We start from the raw sequence: 20,124 nt of genomic DNA, 5'->3' as shown, positions 1-20,124 counted from the left end.
CTATTAAATGTGGATTATAAATTTTTTGCTGATATTTTGGCTAAGAGACTGAAAAAAGTATTGATTGAAGAGATTCATAAGGACCAAGCGGGCTTTCTACCGGGAAGACATCTATCCGATAATCTGAGGAATGTAATTGACATTTTGGAAAAGCTAGATGTGAACATAAACACTAAAGCAGTTCTGATATTTGTGGATGCGGAGAAAGCCTTTGACAATATTTCTTGGAGCTTTATGAAAAAGAACTTACAGGGTATGGGGGTAGGCCAAGGTTTTGAAAATGGTATATGATGGCTGGGAGTTTGTTAAGAGGGAGATAGTAAAAGCACAACTTCAGGCAATACCAATGAGATGGAAACATGGAAGGTGCCTAAAGAAGCCAGGGTGGCTATCTAAAGAACTTTTAACTGAGTTAAGACTAAAAAAGGATGTGTACAAAAAATGGAAAAGGGGGGAAACCACCAAAGAGGAATTCAAACAAATAGCCAGCACGTGTAGACACAAAGTCAGAAAAGCTAAAGCACAGAATGAACTCAGGCTTGCTAGAGAGGTTAAAAGCAACAAAAAAGGCTTTTATGGGTATGTTCGTAACAAAAGGAAGAACAAATAATAATAATAATAATAATAATTTATTATTTATACCCCGCCCATCTGGCTGGGTTTCCCCAGCCACTCTGGGCGGCTTCCAGCTGAATATTAAAAACAGTACAGCATCAAACATTAAAAACTTCCCTAAAGAGGGCTGCCTTCAGATGACTTCTAAAAGTAAAATAGTTGTTTATTGCTTTGACATCTGCTGGGAGGGCGTTCCACAGGGCAGGAGCCACTACCGAGAAGGCCCTCTGCCTGGTTCCCTGTAACCTTACTTCTCGCAATGAGGGAACCGCCAGAAGGCCCTCGGCGCTGGATCTCAGTGTCCGGGCTGAACGATGGGGGTGGAGACGCTCCTTCAGATATACTGGACCGAGGCCGTTTAGGGCTTTAAAGGTCAGCACCAACACTTTGAATTGTGCTCGGAAACGTACTGGGAGCCAATGCAGATCTCTCAGAACTGGTGTTATGTGGTCCCGGCGGCCACTCCCAGTCACCAGTCTAGCGGCCGCATTCTGGATTAATTGCAGTTTCCGGGTCACCTTCAAAGGTAGCCCCACGTAGAGCGCGTTGCAGTAGTCCAAGCGGGAGATAACTAGAGCATGCACCACTCTGGCAAGACAGTCTGCGGGCAGGTAGGGTCTTAGCCTGCGTACCAGGTGGAGCTGGTAGACAGCTGCCCTGGACACAGAATTAACCTGTGCCTCCATGGACAGCTGTGAGTCCAAAATGACTCCCAGGCTGCGCACCTGGTCCTTCAGGGGCACAGTTACCCCATTCAGGACCAGGGAATCCCCCACACCCGCCCGCCCCCTGTCCCCCAAAAACAGTACTTCTGTCTTGTCAGGATTCAGCCTCAATCTGTTAGCCGCCATCCATCCTCCAACAGCCTCCAGGCACTCACACAGGACCTTCACCGCCTTCACTGGTTCTGATTTAAAGGAGAGGTAGAGCTGGGTGTCATCTGCATACTGATGAACACCCAGCCCAAACCCCCTGATGATCTCTCCCAGCGGCTTCATATAGATATTAAAAAGCATGGGGGAGAGGACGGAACCCTGAGGCACCCCACAAGTGAGAGCCCAGGGGTCTGAACACTCATCCCCCACCACCACTTTCTGGACACGGCCCAGGAGAAAGGAGCGGAACCACCGTATAACAGTGCCCCCAGCTCCCAGCCCCTCTAGATGGTCCAGAAGGATGTTATGGTCGATGGTGTCAAAGGCCGCTGAGAGATCCAGCAGAACTAGGAAACAGCTCTCACCTTTGTCCCTAGCCCGCTGGAGATCATCAACCAGCGCGACCAAGGCAGTTTCAGTCCCATGGTGAGGCCTGAATCCCGATTGGAAGGGATCCAAATGGTCCGCATCCTCCAGGCGTGCTTGGAGTTGTCTGGCAACCACCCGCTCAATCACCTTGCCCAAGAATGGTAAATTTGAGACTGGGCGATAGTTGGCCAAATTGGCTGGGTCTAAAGATGTTTTTTTAAGAAGCGGTTTAATGACCGCCTCTTTCAGCGGGTCTGGGAAGGCTCCCTCATAGAGGGAAGCATTCACCACCCCGCAGAGCCCATCGCCCAGCCCTTCCCGGCTCGCTTTTATCAGCCAGGATGGGCAAGGATCCAGGAGACAGGTGGTCGGTTTCACTTGTCCAAGCAGCCTGGACAAGTGGGGTCACTCAGAGGAGAAGATGGTGAAATGCAAACAGGGGACACAGAAAGGGCTGAACTCCTCAATGCCTTCTTTGCCTCAGTCTTCTCCGATAAAGAAAACAATGCCCGACCTGAAGAATTTGGAGCAAATGATTCAGCAGAGGAAACACAGCCCAGAATAACTAAGGAGATAGGACAAGAATACTTGGCTAGTTTAGATGTATTCAAGTCTCTAGGGCCAGATGAACTGCATCCAAGAGTATTAAAAGAACTGGCAGATGTGATCTCAGAACCACTGGCAGTCATCTTTGAGAATTCCTGGAGAACAGGTGAAGTCCCGGCAGACTGGAGGAGGGCAAATGTTGTACCTATTTTCAAAAAGGGGAAAAGAGAGGACCCAAATAATTACCGCCCAGTCAGTCTGACATCAATACCAGGGAAGATTCTGGAGCAGATCATTAAGCAAACAGTCTGTGAGCACCTAGAAAGGAATGCTGTGATCACCAATAGTCAGCATGGATTTCTGAAAAATAAGTCATGTCAGACTAACCTGATCTCGTTCTTTGACAGCATTACAAGCCTGGTAGATGAAGGGAACGCAGTGGATGTAACCTACCTTGATTTCAGCAAGGCATTTGACAAGGTGCCCCATGATATTCTTGTAAAGAAGCTGGTAAAATGTGGACTTGACTATGCTACCACTCAGTGGATTTGTAACTGGCTGACTGACCGAACCCAAAGGGTGCTCATCAATGGTTCCTCTTCATCCTGGAGAAGAGTGACTAGTGGGGTGCCACAGGGTTCTGTCTTGGGCCCGGTCTTATTCAACATCTTTATCAACGACTTGGATGATGGACTCAAGGGCATCCTGATCAAATTTGCAGATGACACCAAACTGGGAGGGGTGGCTAACACCCCAGAGGACAGGATCACACTTCAAAACGACCTTGACAGATTAGAGAACTGGGCCAAAACAAACAAGATGAACTTTAACAGGGAGAAATGTAAAGTATTGCACTTGGGCAAAAAAAATGAAAGGCACAAATACAAGATGGGGGACACCTGGCTTGAGAGCAGTACATGTGAAAAGGATCTAGGAGTCTTTGTTGACCACAAACTTGACATGAGCCAACAGTGTGACGCGGCAGCTAAAAAAGCCAATGCAATTCTGGGCTGCATCAATAGGAGTATAGCATCTAGATCAAGGGAAGTAATAGTGCCACTGTATTCTGCTCTGATCAGACCTCACCTGGAGTACTGTGTCCAGTTCTCGGCACCACAGTTCAAGAAGGACACTGACAAACTGGAACGTGTCCAGAGGAGGGCAACCAAAATGGTCAAAGGCCTGGAAACGATGCCTTATGAGGAACGGCTAAGGGAGCTGGGCATGTTTAGCCTGGAGAAGAGGAGGTTAAGGGGTGATATGATAGCCATGTTCAAATATATAAAAGGATGTCATATAGAGGAGGGAGAAAGGTTGTTTTCTGCTGCTCCAGAGAAGCGGACACGGAGCAATGGATCCAAACTACAAGAAAGAAGATTCCGCCTAAACATTAGGAAGAACTTCCTGACAGTAAGAGCTGTTCGACAGTGGAATTTGCTGCCAAGGAGTGTGGTGGAGTCTCCGTCTTTGGAGGTCTTTAAGCAGAGGCTTGACAACCATATGTCAGGAGTGCTCTGATGGTGTTTCCTGCTTGGCAGGGGGTTGGACTCGATGGCCCTTGTGGTCTCTTCCAACTCTATGATTCTATGATTCTATGATTCTATGTATAGGTGCAATATATTCTGAACAAAAGGCTAAGTTAATTGTAAATAATGTGGTTACGGAACAATTTAAGATAGAAAAAGGGACACGACAAGGATGCCCAATTTCCCCATTGCTTTTCATATCGGTCCTGGAGGTCCTGCTGAATATGATCAGAAGGGACCGGTTGGTTAAAGGTATACAGGTCAGAGCCAAACAGTATAAATTGAGAGCATTTGCAGATGACCTAGTTTTGACGTTACAGGAGCCAGAATCTAGTACCAAAAGAGTATTAGAATTAATTCAAGAGTTTGGTCAGGTGGCAGGATTTAAACTGAATAAGTTAAAAACTAAGGTTTTGGAGAAAAACTTAACATTGACAGAAAGAGAGAAGTTCCAGAATGAAACAGGTTTGACTGTGGTTAAGAAAGTGAAATATCTGGGAATTAACATGACAGCTAAAAATGGGAATTTGTTCAAAGATAACTGAAAAATGCTGGACGGAAGTGAAAAAAGATTTAGAAATTTGGTCAAATTTGAAGCTTTCCTTGTTGGGTCAAATTGCAGTTATAAAAATGAATGTATTGCCTAGAATGCTGTTTTTGTTTCAGACATTGCAAATTGTGGACAAGATGGACTGTTTCAAGAAGTGGCAGAAAGATATCTCTAAATTTGTCTGGCAGGGCAAGAAGCCCAGAATAAAATTTAAAATATTAACTGATGCAAAGGAAAGGGGTGGATTTGCCCTGCCAGACTTTAAACTCTATTATGAATCAGCAGCATTCTGCTGGCTGAAAGATTGGCTGCTTCTTGAGAACACAGACATTTTGGATTTAGAAGGTTTTAACAATGTTTTTGGATGGCATGCATATTTGTGGTACGACAAGGTTAAAGCACATAAAGCATTTAAAAACCATATTGTTGGGAAGGCATTGTTTAATGTTTGGATTAGATATAAGGATTTATTGGAAAACAAAACCCCAAGGTGGTTGTCACCAATGGAAGCAAAAGCTCAGAAAAAACTCAATATGGAGACCAAATGGCCGAAATATTGGGAAATTTTGGAACAAGAAGGAGACAGACTGAAATTGCAGAGTTTTGAGAAATTAAAAAACAAAGTTCAAGACTGGCTTCATTGTTTTCAGATAATGGAGGCTTATAATTCGGACAAGAAAGTTGGCTTCCAGGTGGAAAAATCTAAATTGGAAACAGAATTGTTAGAACCCAAAACTAAGATTTTGTCAAAAATGTACAACTTGCTGTTGAAATGGAACACTCAGGATGAGACGGTTAAATCTGTTATGATTAAATGGGCACAAGATGTTGGACATAATATTATGTTTGCTGATTGGGAACAGTTGTGGACCACCGGGATGAAATTTACGGCATGCAATGCCTTAAGAGAAAATATTATGAAAATGATATACAGGTGGTACATGACGCCAGTCAAGCTTGCAAAAATTTATCATTTGCCCGATAATAAATGTTGGAAATGTAAAGAAAATGAAGGTACATTTTTCCACCTCTGGTGGACGTGTCCTAAGATTAAGGCTTTCTGGGAAATGATTTATAATGAATTGAAAAAGGTATTTAAATATACCTTCTTGAAGAAACCAGAGGCTTTTCTCTTGGGCATGGCTGGCCAGTTGGTGTCAAAAAAGGATAGAACTTTCTTTATGTACGCTACAACAGCAGCAAGAATACTTATTGCAAAGTATTGGAAGATGCAAGATCTACCCACTTTGGAAGAATGGCAGATGAAGTTGATTGACTGTATGGGATTGGCAGAAATGACTGGCAGAATCCGTGACCAGGGAGAAGAGTCGGCAGAAGAAGATTGGGAAAAATTTAAGAACTATTTACAGAAATATTGTAAAATTAAGGATTGTTGAATGATGTTGGATTGAAATTAAGTGGTTTCTAGCTGTAATGGTATAAAGGAATATGATAAAATGGTGTTTTTTTATAAGTAAAAATTTAAGGTTATAATAATCTAAGATGTTGGAGAGAAAATAAGGTGTTTATATAAGCTGTAAATGCTTAGAGATAAGGATTTGCTGAAAAAATAATTTGAACTGGGGATACAAGAAGGGGAGGTATGAGGAGGTCAGGGAAATATGTTATTGAAAAATAAGTTGTGGAATTTATGTGTTTTTAATATTTTTTATGTTTGCTTTTTTCTTTTTGTTTGTATAAAAATTGGAAACTTTAATAAATATTTCTTAAAAAAAAAAAAAGAAACAATCGTTGAGACGGCTAGAGCGCCGGTGGCGGATAACTCATTCCGAATCTGACCGGACACAGGTTAGAGCTCAACGTCGAGCCTACCAAGTGGCGATAGCCTCTATTGCATCTGCAGAAAACAGCAGCAGGAGACTTTTTCAGGTGGTTCACAATTTAGCGGAACCACCTGCGACATCGGGGCCCAGTACGGGCCACATGATCTCCTGCAATGATTTTGCAAAGTTTTTTGCAGATAAAATCGCTCAGATTCGGGAAGAAGTAGACTCCACCGTGGGAGCAGGGCCAGGGCGGGAGAGTGCTAGAGTCCTGTCTAGTCAAGTTGTGTGGGATCAATTCCAATCTGTTACCTCCGAGGATGTGGACAGGCTGCTTGGACGAGTGAAGCCAACCACCTGTCTCCTGGATCCTTGCCCATCCTGGCTTATAAAACCTAGCCGGAAAGGACTGGGCGATGGGCTTCGTGGGGTGGTGAATGCTTCCCTCCGTGAGGGAGCCTTCCCAGACCCGCTGAAAGAGGCGGTTGTCAGAGCTGCTCCCCGATCCCAGCTCACAGAGGATCACGCTAGCCAGCGTTCGCTTTATAAAAGTCTTTATTGAGTTACAGTTTCCATTTCCAAGCTGCTGCGTGCAACTCTACGTCTTATGGCTAGACCGGCGTAGCTCCGTCTGAATCTCCGCCCCTCGTACACCAACTTAATATCCTCGCCTTACTCCACCTTTTCCGCCTGACCGTCCTTCTCTGGGTCCCTCTGCCCCCCGTGGTCTCCTCCCTCCGGGACTCCTCTGACGCTGACCCCCCGGACCCTCCTGTCTCCTTGCGTCGGGCTTTAGGACCTGGCTCCCTTTCCGGGCTGCTTACTGCGCCGCCTTCCTGTGCATTTGAACTTGGCGCGCGCGCCCAGCCTTCCACTTTCCGCTTGACCGTTTCTTCGCTCCCCGATGGGGGCGTGGTCACTCCTGACTCATGCCCTCCTCCCTGCTGCGAGCTGCCAGGGCTCGATCCCTGACGTCCTTCCTCTCCACTGCGCTCTGGTGGGGACGCTGGCCCCGATTTCCAACTGCTGCCCTCTGAACCCCCGCTGGTCCCTTCCTCCTGGGGTGTCCCCCTAGGCCCCCCCTTTGCTCTGGCCACTGGCGCTCCTTTCTGTGAGTCTTCCGATTCACTGGAAAGACTCGGAGATCTCGGGTCGTCGTCATCACTCATCCTTTCTTCGGACTCCTCCCCCTCGCTCTCTGTTTCCTCCCTTGCCCTCGCCTCTGCTCCTGAACCCCTGACAGCGGTTATTAAACCGCTTCTTAAAAAACCATCTTTAGATGCGGCCACGATGGCCAATTATCGCCCGGTCTCAAATCTTCCATTCTTGGGCAAGATGATTGAGCGAGTGGTTGCTGAACAACTCCAGGCACGCCTGGAAGAAGCGGACCATTTGGATCCCTTCCAGTCGGGATTCAGGCCTCATCATGGGACTGAAACTGCCTTGGTCGCACTGGTTGATGATCTCCGGCAGGCTAGGGACAAAGGTGAGAGCTGTTTCCTAGTTCTGCTGGATCTCTCAGTGGCGTTTGATACCATCGACCATAACATCCTTCTGGACCGTCTTGAGGGGCTGGGAGCTGGGGGCACTGTCATACAGTGGTTCCGCTCCTTCCTCCTGGGCCGTGTTCAGAAAGTGGTGGTGGGGGATGAGTGTTCAGACCCCTGGGCTCTCACGTGTGGGGTGCCTCAGGGTTCTGTCCTCTCCCCCATGCTTTTCAACATTTACATGCAGCCACTGGGAGAGATAATCAGGAGGTTTGGGCTGGGTGTTCATCAGTATGCGGATGATACCCAGCTCTACCTCTCTTTTAAATCAGAACCAGTGAAGGCGGTGAAGGTCCTGTGTGAGTGTCTGGAGGCGGTTGGAGGATGGATGGCGGCTGTCAGGGCCGCCTCAGGTCCCAGTTCACAAGAGACCAACGCCAAGTCCACTTTATTTACAAAAGTCTTTATTGGAGTACATTGTTTGTTCCACAGCCGAGGCGCGCAGCCCCACGTCTGTTACGCTTAGACCGCTGAAGTCCCCTCTGAATCAGTCCCGCCTCCACACCAGTTTAAGAGGCTTCTGCTGGTCCACCTCTTCCTGTCCTTCCTTTTCCGCAGGGTCTTTCTGCCCCCCTGGGTTCCTTCCCTCCTGCTTTCCCCTGACGCTGAGTCCCCAGACGCCTGCTCCCCCCTCCTCCGTGCTTTGGGACCAGGCTCCTCCTCCGGGCTCTCCGCATTTCCGCGCGCCTCCACATTTGAACTTGGCGCGCGTTCGCTACCTCTGACCTTCCTCTTGACAGCTACACTACTCTCTGTGCTACTCTCCGCCCCTTCCGGCAGGACGTCTTGCCCCGATCTCCTTCCCCTCTCTGCTTCCTGCTCTGCTTCGTCTGTCACACTGGGAACTCGACCCTCTTCACTCCGTTCCGGCGGGGAAGCCGGCCCCGATCTCCAACTCCCACTCGGGGTTTCCCTGCTGCTCCCCTGCTCCTGACGAGTCCCCCCTGTGGCTCCCCTTGGCCTGACCAGGGGCGCCCCCTTTTGGGAATCCACTTGAAAGACTCATGGAAACCCTCAAGTCATTGTCATCCTCCTCCTCCTCGTTCCGGGATTCTTCCCCCTCGCTCTCAGCTACTTGTTTACTTAACTTTTCCAAGGATTCATTTATTTTACCTAATGCAAGTGCTAAAACATCTTCGGATGCCATTCCTTTTGACTTAGATTGTGCAGATACAGCCACTGATGGTGCAGAAGGGCCAGATGCTGATGCTCTTCACTGCCAAGATTTACCAGACCTCGTTGTTTTTTCTTGAAGCAAATCTATTTTTTCTTTTCCATCTGCCATAACACTTTAGATAAAACCCCCATCCCCCATCGTTCTGATAGTGTTTTGATCGATTTTAGTTGATGCTTCAGCTACTTGTTTACTTAACTTTTCCAAGGATTCATTTATTTTACCTAATGCAAGTGCTAAAACATCTTCGGATGCCATTCCTTTTGACTTAGATTGTGCAGATACAGCCACTGATGGTGCAGAAGGGCCAGATGCTGATGCTCTTCACTGCCAAGATTTACCAGACCTCGTTGTTTTTTCTTGAAGCAAATCTATTTTTTCTTTTCCATCTGCCATAACACTTTAGATAAAACCCAAGGTCAATCCCACGGCCAGAATTTGTTTTGAAGTGGAAAATTCCCCTGGCCCAATTGTTGTAACAATTTCAAACTTCCTCTAGGGAGACACAATAACAGTCAAGACTTGTTGCATTCAAGAGTAACTCTTTTTAAGCCCCCATTTCACAAAATAAGCAACCATTTCAATTTCAGTTACTTTTCAGTTACTTTAAGATCAGGAGAAGCCAACCAGGAACAATGTATCTCTCTTGCAGAATTAGCTGTCAAAAAGTACTCTATTCACAAACAGCGCATTTCACAAAATGGCAGTCTTATTGTCCATTGGCAGCCCGTTCCCAGGTTTTAAGCGGTGGATTTTTATTTCCTTGCCTCTTCTTTTTGCAGGAAAATATAGTTCAAACCTTTCCCCCCTCCTCTCCTGCAGCCAAGGGGGGAAATCACTTATTTTGATGTTAGGATTGTAGTCCTTCCCAATTGACTTTCCAGGTCTTTAGCTTACAGCCTCTTTGCTTTAGTCTATTTACAAGAAACGGAAGGCGGACTTCCTGTTTATGCCTCCCCGCTTCGGTGCCGAATTAAGCCTTTTATTGACAGTTAAGGAGGAGGAGGCAAGATGGTGCCGAGGCAAGTCACGCTCTCCGGCGCTCACTTTTATTCTTCTAAAACCTTACCTTAATTGCCCTCCGGATGCCAATTTCTAACAAACGGAAAACATTTTAAAGACTCTGAGCACTTTTATAATTCCTGTTGGCTCTGCGAGCTTCAGCTTGTTCCAGCTTGTCTTCAACTTGTCCCAGCCTGCTCCCTCCCTCCTTATCAGCCGCCCGGTCAAGGTTGCCAGAGAGGAGAGAACGCTGCTGCCTGAACTGAGAGCAGAGAGCAAATCTGCCATTCTTGGGCAAGGTGATTGAGCGGGTGGTTGCTGAACAACTCCAAGCACGCCTGGAGGAAACGGACCATTTGGATCCCTTCCAATCGGGATTCAGGTCTCACCATGGGACTGAAACTGCCTTGGTCGCACTGGTTGATGATCTCCGGCGGGCTAGGGACAAAGGTGAGAGCTGTTTCCTAGTTCTGCTGGATCTCTCAGCGGCCTTTGACACCATCGACCATAACATCCTTCTGGACCGTCTAGAGGGGTTGGGAGCTGGGGGCACTGTCATACAGTGGTTCCGCTCCTTCCTCCTGGGCCGTGTCCAGAAAGTGGTGGTGGGGGATGAGTGTTCAGACCCCTGGGCTCTCACTTGTGGGGTGCCTCAGGGTTCTGTCCTCTCCCCCATGCTTTTTAATATCTATATGAAGCCGCTGGGAGAGATCATCAGGGGGTTTGGACTGGGTGTTCATCAGTACGCAGATGACACCCAGCTCTACCTCTCCTTTAAATCAGAACCAGTGAAGGCGGTGAAGGCCCTGTGTGAGTGCCTGGAGGCGGTTGGAGGATGGATGGCGGCTAACAGACTGAGGTTGAATCCTGACAAGACAGAAGTACTGTTTTTGGGGGACAGGGAGCGGGTTGGTGTGGGGGATTCCCTGGTCTTGAATGGGGTAACTGTGCCCCTAAAGGACCAGGTGCGTAGCCTGGGAGTCATTTTGGACTCACAGCTGTCCATGGAGGCGCAGGTTAACTCTGTGTCCAGGGCAGCTGTCTACCAGCTCAACCTGGTACGCAGGCTAAGACCCTACCTACCCGCGAACTGTCTCGCCAGAGTGGTGCATGCTCTAGTTATCTCACGCTTGGACTACTGCAACGCGCTCTACGTGGGGCTACCTTTGAAGGTGACCCGGAAACTGCAATTAATCCAGAATGCGGCAGCTAGACTGGTGACTGGGAGTGGCCGCCGGGACCATATAACACCGGTTCTGAGAGACCTGCATTGGCTCCCAGTACGTTTCCGAGCACGATTCAAAGTGTTGGTGCTGACCTTTAAAGCCCTAAACGGCCTCGGTCCAGTATATCTGAAGGAGCGTCTCCTCCCCCATCGTTCTGCCCGGACACTGAGGTCCAGTTCCGAGGGCCTTCTGGCGGTTCCCTCACTGCGAGAGGCCAAGTTACAGGGAACCAGGCAGAGGGCCTTCTCGGTAGTGGCGCCCGCCCTGTGGAACGCCCTCCCATCAGATGTCAAAGCGATAAACAACTACCTGACATTCAGAAGACATCTGAAGGCAGCCCTGTTCAGGGAAGTTTTTAATATGTGACATTTTTGTGTATTTTTCATCTTTGTTGGAAGCCGCCCAGAGTGGCTGGGGAAACCCAGCCAGATGGGCGGGGTACAAATAAATAATAATAATAATAATAATAATAATAATAATAATAATAATAATAATTATTATTATTATTATTATTATTATTATTATTACTATTACTATTACTACTATTACTATTATTACTATTATTATTATTATTACTACTACTACTAAGGTCCAGAAGATGTTTCAGAATGTCTTTAAATATCTCCACTCTTGTCTGATGTATTTCCAAGGTCTTCTGAAAGTGCAGACTCAAGATTTTGTCTCTCTCCTCTTTTGTTCGGAGGGTAATCAAACAGTCTCTCATCCTGTTCTTCTTCCCCCCTCTTCCAAGCCTAAATGCACTCACTGTCTTAAATTCTTCCTTCTCCAAATCTGGTTTCCAAAAGTCTGCAAATTCCTGCATAAGAAAATCAAACGGGTTATCTTTCTCAAGTTCAGGCACAGCCCTGATCCTCAAGTTTGTTTGTTTCTCCTTCAATTCAATCATAGACAGCATCGACCTGTGGTCCTCGAGTTGCCTATGTATAGGTGGTATCTTCTCCTCTACAGCAACTGCTTTTTCCTTAGCTTCTTCAGCTGTCTGTCGGGTCAAAGTAGATTCCTGCAGCAATTTCTCAATAGTTTCTGTATTAGTGTTCACCTTCTGTCCCAAATTATTAATGCTTGTAGTGTTTTGATCGATTTTAGTTGATGCTTCAGCTACTTGTTTACTTAACTTTTCCAAGGATTCATTTATTTTACCTAATGCAAGTGCTAAAACATCTTCGGATGCCATTCCTTTTGACTTAGATTGTGCAGATACAGCCACTGATGGTGCAGAAGGGCCAGATGCTGATGCTCTTCACTGCCAAGATTTACCAGACCTCGTTGTTTTTTCTTGAAGCAAATCTATTTTTTCTTTTCCATCTGCCATAACACTTTAGATAAAACCCCCATCCCCCATCGTTCTGATAGTGTTTTGATCGATTTTAGTTGATGCTTCAGCTACTTGTTTACTTAACTTTTCCAAGGATTCATTTATTTTACCTAATGCAAGTGCTAAAACATCTTCGGATGCCATTCCTTTTGACTTAGATTGTGCAGATACAGCCACTGATGGTGCAGAAGGGCCAGATGCTGATGCTCTTCACTGCCAAGATTTACCAGACCTCGTTGTTTTTTCTTGAAGCAAATCTATTTTTTCTTTTCCATCTGCCATAACACTTTAGATAAAACCCAAGGTCAATCCCACGGCCAGAATTTGTTTTGAAGTGGAAAATTCCCCTGGCCCAATTGTTGTAACAATTTCAAACTTCCTCTAGGGAGACACAATAACAGTCAAGACTTGTTGCATTCAAGAGTAACTCTTTTTAAGCCCCCATTTCACAAAATAAGCAACCATTTCAATTTCAGTTACTTTTCAGTTACTTTAAGATCAGGAGAAGCCAACCAGGAACAATGTATCTCTCTTGCAGAATTAGCTGTCAAAAAGTACTCTATTCACAAACAGCGCATTTCACAAAATGGCAGTCTTATTGTCCATTGGCAGCCCGTTCCCAGGTTTTAAGCGGTGGATTTTTATTTCCTTGCCTCTTCTTTTTGCAGGAAAATATAGTTCAAACCTTTCCCCCCTCCTCTCCTGCAGCCAAGGGGGGAAATCACTTATTTTGATGTTAGGATTGTAGTCCTTCCCAATTGACTTTCCAGGTCTTTAGCTTACAGCCTCTTTGCTTTAGTCTATTTACAAGAAACGGAAGGCGGACTTCCTGTTTATGCCTCCCCGCTTCGGTGCCGAATTAAGCCTTTTATTGACAGTTAAGGAGGAGGAGGCAAGATGGTGCCGAGGCAAGTCACGCTCTCCGGCGCTCACTTTTATTCTTCTAAAACCTTACCTTAATTGCCCTCCGGATGCCAATTTCTAACAAACGGAAAACATTTTAAAGACTCTGAGCACTTTTATAATTCCTGTTGGCTCTGCGAGCTTCAGCTTGTTCCAGCTTGTCTTCAACTTGTCCCAGCCTGCTCCCTCCCTCCTTATCAGCCGCCCGGTCAAGGTTGCCAGAGAGGAGAGAACGCTGCTGCCTGAACTGAGAGCAGAGAGCAGAGAGAGAAGAGGTCTAAAGACAGAACTGTGAACTGCTTACCCGACCAACGGTGCCTGGAGAAGGAGGGTAAGGAGAGACACGACTGTGAGCCCTGCTTTGAGACTGGCCCATAGACACCCAGCTCTGCTGAACACAGAGAAAGATAAAGCTTGGAGATTCAGGGGTTAACTGACCCCCGCCCAGCTGGGGGGCTGCGTGAACTAGCTGGGGACAGCATTCCTGCTGCCTGAACTGAGAGCAGAGAGCAAATCTGCCATTCTTGGGCAAGGTGATTGAGCGGGTGGTTGCTGAACAACTCCAAGCACGCCTGGAGGAAACGGACCATTTGGATCCCTTCCAATCGGGATTCAGGTCTCACCATGGGACTGAAACTGCCTTGGTCGCACTGGTTGATGATCTCCGGCGGGCTAGGGACAAAGGTGAGAGCTGTTTCCTAGTTCTGCTGGATCTCTCAGCGGCCTTTGACACCATCGACCATAACATCCTTCTGGACCGTCTAGAGGGGTTGGGAGCTGGGGGCACTGTCATACAGTGGTTCCGCTCCTTCCTCCTGGGCCGTGTCCAGAAAGTGGTGGTGGGGGATGAGTGTTCAGACCCCTGGGCTCTCACTTGTGGGGTGCCTCAGGGTTCTGTCCTCTCCCCCATGCTTTTTAATATCTATATGAAGCCGCTGGGAGAGATCATCAGGGGGTTTGGACTGGGTGTTCATCAGTACGCAGATGACACCCAGCTCTACCTCTCCTTTAAATCAGAACCAGTGAAGGCGGTGAAGGCCCTGTGTGAGTGCCTGGAGGCGGTTGGAGGATGGATGGCGGCTAACAGACTGAGGTTGAATCCTGACAAGACAGAAGTACTGTTTTTGGGGGACAGGGAGCGGGTTGGTGTGGGGGATTCCCTGGTCTTGAATGGGGTAACTGTGCCCCTAAAGGACCAGGTGCGTAGCCTGGGAGTCATTTTGGACTCACAGCTGTCCATGGAGGCGCAGGTTAACTCTGTGTCCAGGGCAGCTGTCTACCAGCTCAACCTGGTACGCAGGCTAAGACCCTACCTACCCGCGAACTGTCTCGCCAGAGTGGTGCATGCTCTAGTTATCTCACGCTTGGACTACTGCAACGCGCTCTACGTGGGGCTACCTTTGAAGGTGACCCGGAAACTGCAATTAATCCAGAATGCGGCAGCTAGACTGGTGACTGGGAGTGGCCGCCGGGACCATATAACACCGGTTCTGAGAGACCTGCATTGGCTCCCAGTACGTTTCCGAGCACGATTCAAAGTGTTGGTGCTGACCTTTAAAGCCCTAAACGGCCTCGGTCCAGTATATCTGAAGGAGCGTCTCCTCCCCCATCGTTCTGCCCGGACACTGAGGTCCAGTTCCGAGGGCCTTCTGGCGGTTCCCTCACTGCGAGAGGCCAAGTTACAGGGAACCAGGCAGAGGGCCTTCTCGGTAGTGGCGCCCGCCCTGTGGAACGCCCTCCCATCAGATGTCAAAGCGATAAACAACTACCTGACATTCAGAAGACATCTGAAGGCAGCCCTGTTCAGGGAAGTTTTTAATATGTGACATTTTTGTGTATTTTTCATCTTTGTTGGAAGCCGCCCAGAGTGGCTGGGGAAACCCAGCCAGATGGGCGGGGTACAAATAAATAATAATAATAATAATAATAATAATAATAATAATAATAATAATAATTATTATTATTATTATTATTATTATTACTATTACTATTACTACTATTACTATTATTACTATTATTATTATTATTACTACTACTACTAAGGTCCAGAAGATGTTTCAGAATGTCTTTAAATATCTCCACTCTTGTCTGATGTATTTCCAAGGTCTTCTGAAAGTGCAGACTCAAGATTTTGTCTCTCTCCTCTTTTGTTCGGAGGGTAATCAAACAGTCTCTCATCCTGTTCTTCTTCCCCCCTCTTCCAAGCCTAAATGCACTCACTGTCTTAAATTCTTCCTTCTCCAAATCTGGTTTCCAAAAGTCTGCAAATTCCTGCATAAGAAAATCAAACGGGTTATCTTTCTCAAGTTCAGGCACAGCCCTGATCCTCAAGTTTGTTTGTTTCTCCTTCAATTCAATCATAGACAGCATCGACCTGTGGTCCTCGAGTTGCCTATGTATAGGTGGTATCTTCTCCTCTACAGCAACTGCTTTTTCCTTAGCTTCTTCAGCTGTCTGTCGGGTCAAAGTAGATTCCTGCAGCAATTTCTCAATAGTTTCTGTATTAGTGTTCACCTTCTGTCCCAAATTATTAATGCTTGTAGTGTTTTGATCGATTTTAGTTGATGCTTCAGCTACTTGTTTACTTAACTTTTCCAAGGATTCATTTATTTTACCTAATGCAAGTGCTAAAACATCTTCGGATGCCATTCCTTTTGACTTAGATTGTGCAGATACAGCCACTGATGGTGCAGAAGGGCCAGATGCTGATGCTCTTCGCTGCCAAGATTTACCAGACCTCGTTGTTTTTTCTTGAAGCAAATCTATTTTTTCTTTTCCATCTGCCATAACACTTTAGATAAAACCCAAGGTCAATCCCACGGCCAGAATTTGTTTTGAAGTGGAAAATTCCCCTGGCCCAATTGTTGTAACAATTTCAAACTTCCTCTAGGGAGACACAATAACAGTCAAGACTTGTTGCATTCAAGAGTAACTCTTTTTAAGCCCCCATTTCACAAAATAAGCAACCATTTCAATTTCAGTTACTTTTCAGTTACTTTAAGATCAGGAGAAGCCAACCAGGAACAATGTATCTCTCTTGCAGAATTAGCTGTCAAAAAGTACTCTATTCACAAACAGCGCATTTCACAAAATGGCAGTCTTATTGTCCATTGGCAGCCCGTTCCCAGGTTTTAAGCGGTGGATTTTTATTTCCTTGCCTCTTCTTTTTGCAGGAAAATATAGTTCAAACCTTTCCCCCCTCCTCTCCTGCAGCCAAGGGGGGAAATCACTTATTTTGATGTTAGGATTGTAGTCCTTCCCAATTGACTTTCCAGGTCTTTAGCTTACAGCCTCTTTGCTTTAGTCTATTTACAAGAAACGGAAGGCGGACTTCCTGTTTATGCCTCCCCGCTTCGGTGCCGAATTAAGCCTTTTATTGACAGTTAAGGAGGAGGAGGCAAGATGGTGCCGAGGCAAGTCACGCTCTCCGGCGCTCACTTTTATTCTTCTAAAACCTTACCTTAATTGCCCTCCGGATGCCAATTTCTAACAAACGGAAAACATTTTAAAGACTCTGAGCACTTTTATAATTCCTGTTGGCTCTGCGAGCTTCAGCTTGTTCCAGCTTGTCTTCAACTTGTCCCAGCCTGCTCCCTCCCTCCTTATCAGCCGCCCGGTCAAGGTTGCCAGAGAGGAGAGAACGCTGCTGCCTGAACTGAGAGCAGAGAGCAGAGAGAGAAGAGGTCTAAAGACAGAACTGTGAACTGCTTACCCGACCAACGGTGCCTGGAGAAGGAGGGTAAGGAGAGACACGACTGTGAGCCCTGCTTTGAGACTGGCCCATAGACACCCAGCTCTGCTGAACACAGAGAAAGATAAAGCTTGGAGATTCAGGGGTTAACTGACCCCCGCCCAGCTGGGGGGCTGCGTGAACTAGCTGGGGACAGCATTCCTGCTTCGCAGCTGAAGAGGAAGTACAGTAGCTGGAAAGACTCTCCATTTTAACAAACTGTTCTGAGGAGACCAGCATTTATACTCTCAGAGACTCCTGGTGAAGGCATCCTGAGTTTTTTACAGGAAGATTTTAATCTACACAATAACTCTATAACAGTGTATCGGATAGGACCCTCTGGAGGTTTGGAAAACCGGCTTCAGCTAGATATCGTTCTGCGCCCTGCCTTATGTGGTAGGCCTCTGAAAGACTGCTTAGAAGGAATCAGTGAACCAGCCCACAGAAAGTTTCCCTTCTGGGGCTCTTGGATATCCTTCGTTCAGTATAGGGCGGTGGGAGATGGCCTCTAAAGACTAAGCTAGGGCCCGAAATACAAGGTTATCATAGCTGTACATGCGCTATAGCCAAACTCCACTATTATCCTTTTCCAGCTGCACATAAATTGCCTAAATAAGGCAATTTTAATTTTAATGTAGTTTTTAGCCGTTTTATTACTGCTGTCTCTTTGGCAGCATTGTTTTGTTTTATTATTATATTCTGACTAGGTTGCAGCATTTGTGAAACAGCGCTGGTCGCATGACTGAGGTGAAAACTACAGGCTTAGGACAATCGCTAAGATCTAAAAGCAGAGAACTCAAAATAGAGAAATATACTGAGGTTGTTGATGAGCACATCAGGAAGCTGCTGCAGAGAGCAGGTGGGAATATAGATTGACACCCCCACTTGCCCCCCAATTTAAGGCAGTCGCACCCGGGGTAAACTGCCCTCTCTCTATATTAAGACAACTTTTACCATGGTTTTTACTAGAAGAACATATAAGGAGTTGGGTATACTGCCTGACTCGGCAATCAGCCCCCCGGGCCCTGGTAAAAGACAAAGCAAAATCACAAATTACTTTCCTAAGATGGAGGAGGGCAAGAGTCCACAAAAAGAGTTAATTCTTGATGAAGTAATACCCCCCTCTCTTACTGTTCTTGATTGGACGTCTTATTCTAAAGAGATATATCAAGATACTGGAAATATTAACTCCCCATGCAGCCTAGCGCAAGAACTAGCTTTAGCCGAGGAACTTCAGGAGGGAAATACCTCTATTACTAAGGAACAGCTGCCCACGGAAGAAATTACACCAACCCATCAAAACCAGATATCTATTTCAAAATACTCTCAAACAGAATTGAGTGACGGCCGCCCTTTGGATTTTTCCCTAGCAATAAGTACTGATCTAGCCAACATAAAAAATTATCTAACAATAACAAATGGGCTACTGCTGACGTTAGTAGAAAATTTCACACCTCAATTAAAAGAGATAAAATTAAAAGATATGCACCAAGAACATAAAACAGTTGAGCTAGTGGGGACGAACAAACCAGTAATAAATAAGAATCTGCAAAGACATAACTCAAGGGTAAAAGTGAAGAAAAGTAAAAATATCAAAACAACAAGGAAAGCCAAGTATACCCGCAGTAATCGAAGCATACATTGGCAGAAATTGTTCAAACTTCTTCCCTCGGCCCCAAATAAATCGACCACACGGGGCAGCAAAAAGAAGGGAAAAAAGAGAGAAACAAAGATAGTTACACAGCAACCGGCCAAGGAGGACTCGCCAAGGCTGATTCCAGTAGCAAGTGAGAAGGCAGAAGTAACAATTCAGCCCCTGGATAACCAACTATTTAACAAACCTGATGCTGCGGAAGTAGAGGCCTCTACCTATGAAGGCAATAAAACACTTAGCAAATCGAACAGCGAGGAAGAGGAAGCGTTCAGTAGAGATGATACCCCCCTTCAGACCTGGCAAGCCTCCAGTCAGGAAAGAGATTGGAATTTGATCCTAAATCCCCAAAAATTGGTATTCACGAACTTCCCGAAGCCTAAGGGCTTCCTTACAGGGAAACAGCGAATAATGAACTTTGTATCTAGCCTAAATGACATACTGCCAGGAATGGTTAATTCTAATGATATCACCTCGGTGGAATATCTACATTATGGTGGTCACTCAGTGAGAGCACTGACCACTTTTAGGGATCAGAACCTGGCCAAGTTTATTTTTAGGTCAAGACTTGCCTTTTTAAAAGCACGGATAACAATACTTAGGCTCTTTGAAAATAAGGCTCCTTTGAGCCCCCTTTTGAAAACTAAGCAGGCAAATCTTAGAAAGGGGAAACAACTCTCAAAATTCTGGCCTGACAAACAGAATCCGCAACGCCTTGTGAGCAAAGGTGAGGATCTCTTTACTATGGAAGAAAATATCCTAATTGACCAATTCTGGATGTTCCCACCATTAATACAAACTGACATCTTGGGAAGACTAGACAAGCTAAGATATAAGCTGGCCAAGAGAGCTCCAGGCAACGAGGTTATTAAGGGAGACCAAAAAAAGACCACAACACGTAACCATCAGATTAAAGCGGAGATTAACTTTCCACCAAGAGAGAATGTGCCACCCTTCAAGGAGAGCACTCCATCACCCCCCCCCGAAGGAGAAATATCCCTAAGGTGACCCCACCAGACGTATGGGACAAAATGAGATACCTAGATGAAACAGAATTGGGCCAAAATCAGGCCGCAACAGAATATCCACAGAAGGAATTTATGCATAATAAAGATCCGGTGTTCACAAACGTGAGCACTTTGCATCCACCTATTGAAATCATAGAGCGGCTGGATAGCCCGCCATACAAAGACGATAGGCGACCGATACATAAAGCGACAAACCCTAAAAGTACGTTAGCTAATAATTGACAAAGACTCGACTGTGATAAAGCCAATCTTAAATTTTTAT

The sequence above is a fragment of the Podarcis muralis genome, chromosome W (assembly GCF_964188315.1).
Source record: "Podarcis muralis chromosome W, rPodMur119.hap1.1, whole genome shotgun sequence".
Taxonomy (NCBI): Eukaryota; Metazoa; Chordata; class Lepidosauria; order Squamata; family Lacertidae; genus Podarcis; species Podarcis muralis.
This window is presented reverse-complemented; position numbering follows the sequence as displayed.